The sequence below is a fragment of the Phocoena sinus genome, chromosome 14 (genome assembly GCF_008692025.1).
Source record: "Phocoena sinus isolate mPhoSin1 chromosome 14, mPhoSin1.pri, whole genome shotgun sequence".
Taxonomy (NCBI): Eukaryota; Metazoa; Chordata; class Mammalia; order Artiodactyla; family Phocoenidae; genus Phocoena; species Phocoena sinus.
In genome coordinates this window covers 26417099-26419383 of record NC_045776.1, presented here as the reverse complement: position 1 = coordinate 26419383, position 2285 = coordinate 26417099, and the positions used below count along the sequence as shown (strand labels likewise).

The 2285-nt window shown below is 44.2% G+C and overlaps 1 non-coding gene across 1 annotated transcript; it reads right to left on the bottom strand.

Annotated features, from left to right (window-relative positions):
* Nucleotides 1–1394: 1394 nt before the first annotated feature.
* TRNAG-CCC lies at nucleotides 1395–1467 on the bottom strand. The gene has a single exon. It is a non-coding gene; the product is annotated as a tRNA-Gly (tRNA).
* Nucleotides 1468–2285: the final 818 nt, after the last annotated feature.

The following is a 2285-nucleotide window of genomic DNA, read 5'->3' as shown; positions in this document are numbered from 1 at the left end:
CTCACAGGCATCTAAAAGGGAAAATTTCCCATACTGAACTTAAAATCTCCCCCCAAAACCCATTTCTTCTCTGACATTCCTAAATCAATCAGTGGCATCACAAACTACTCAAGTGCTCATACCGGAAACTGGAGTCATCCTCTCCCTGCATTGTAGCTAATCAATAACACATTCCATTCTGTCTTTTAAGTGAGTCTCAGATCTATTCACTCCACTGACCAGCCTAGTCCAAGCAGTTATCATCTCCTGCCTGGGTGTCTGACTGCAGTCACCTCCTTACTCTCCTGCTACACCTAGTATTGCCTCCTCCACTTTGGACCTCACACAGAAGCCAGAGTCATCCTCTTGTAGTGTAAACCCACTTGCATCACTCTCCTACTTATAACCTCCCACTGGCTGCTCAAGACCATTAACATGGCCTGACAGGCCATGACAGTCTTACTCCTACCTGCCCCTCAGTCTCATTTTGATCTCTTTCCACTCCAAACACACTGCTCTCTTCTGCTTCTTATGTGCTTCTCTGTAGACCCAGAGCCTTCACAGTACAGCTCTCGGGGAAGCTGATAACCCCATCTTTGCGTGGATGGCTCCCACTGTCTTTGAGATTTCAGTGTAAATATCAAAAGCCACTCTTGGAGAGGAGACTCCCTGCTCCCACTCTCATTCCCCAGTAGGATTGATTCTTATTATCATTATCTTCTGTAGCATTTAAAAAAATTGTAGGGAATTCTCTGGCAGTCCAGTGATTATTACTTTGTGCTTTCACTGCCGGGGGCCCAGGTTCGGCCCCTGGTCAGGGAACTGGGATTCCACAAGCCGTGTGGTGTGGCCAAAAAAACAAAAATTGTAATATAAACATTTATTTGTGTGATTACTTGGACGTTAAGCTCCAAGAGCACCACTTTGTTCACGTCTGTGCCCCCAGTACCTTGACAGAGTGCACATGACATGGTGGATACAGAAAGATAACAGGATGAATGCCTTGAACACCAGGCATCAATACAAATTCAAGTTATTTTCATCCTTGTGTCTGTGGGACACAAGATTGAGTGGCAAGATGAGATGTTTCCGTGAGTACGAAATTTTTTGTTGGTAAGTTAATAGAGACTCATCTTGAACTAATTTAAATCTAAAGGCGAAGTTTATTCACCCCAGTAACCTAACTATACAAAGGGTAAGACTGGAGTTGGCCTGAGGTACTCAAAAGATGGTGGTCAATTGTCTCTCTATTTTTTTTCCCTCTGTCTCTGTCTCTCTCATTCTTTTCTTTTTTAAAAATAAATATTTATTTATTGAATTAATTTATTTAGGCTGAGCCGGGTCTTACTTGCGGCATGCGGGATCTTTAGTTGCGGCATGCAAACTCTTAATTGTGGTATGCATGGGGGATCTAACTCCCCGACCAGGGATTGAACCTGGGCCCCCTGCATTGGGAGTGCAGAGTCTTACCCACTGGACCACCAGGGAAATCCTTGTCTCTCTCATTCTTGTTTGACTTCACTCTTTAATGCAGACAGATTTCTCCATGGGATAGAGATTTCTGCTGTGGGGACCCCTAGATTCACAATTTTTTAGTGCTTTCTGCCAGGAGACCCCAGGGAAGGATTCTGATTGATCCTTCCTTGGGTCACAAGCCCATCCTTGGTCTCTGTGGCTGCTGTCCCCACTCCAGTCAAGAGGATGGAGCCATCACTAGTCTACTGTAGAACTTCTGGGCTTAGGATCTGTTACCAGTAGGATGGGGAGAGGTCTGGACCTGACAGTTAAAGACAATGGCTACCATACATGTGAATTCTGTTGGAAAGGAGACCATTGATCTGGGTTCTAACATTCACGAATTGAGCCTCGTTTTTTCTGGCTCCTGCCACAGCTCAGTTTCATCAGAAAACGCAGACAGAGATGGCTTTACCTGTGCATAGAGTGGGCAGCCAGCCTCTCTGTGGAATGACTTCCACAAAAGGAGTCATTCTTTGGGTTAGGACAAGAGTCCAAATGGTTAATTACAATTCAGGAACCCATATAAGAAGTCAGCCTTGTAATTCATGGTGTCAATAGCCAACCCAAACATTGTTATCCCTTATTTCTAGGGAGTTAGTGGTTTTTATGGAGGCATAAAATGGCAATGAGGATCCTGCCTGGTGACAGTTGAATTAATAAGTGAGGTGTGAAAGATGATATCTTTCCACCAATCCTTCATAGTCCAATTAAATGTCACCTCCTCCCTGAAGCTTTTCACTCTCCCCTCATGAGGGCTAATAGTTAAAGTTCTATTCATAGAATGCTAT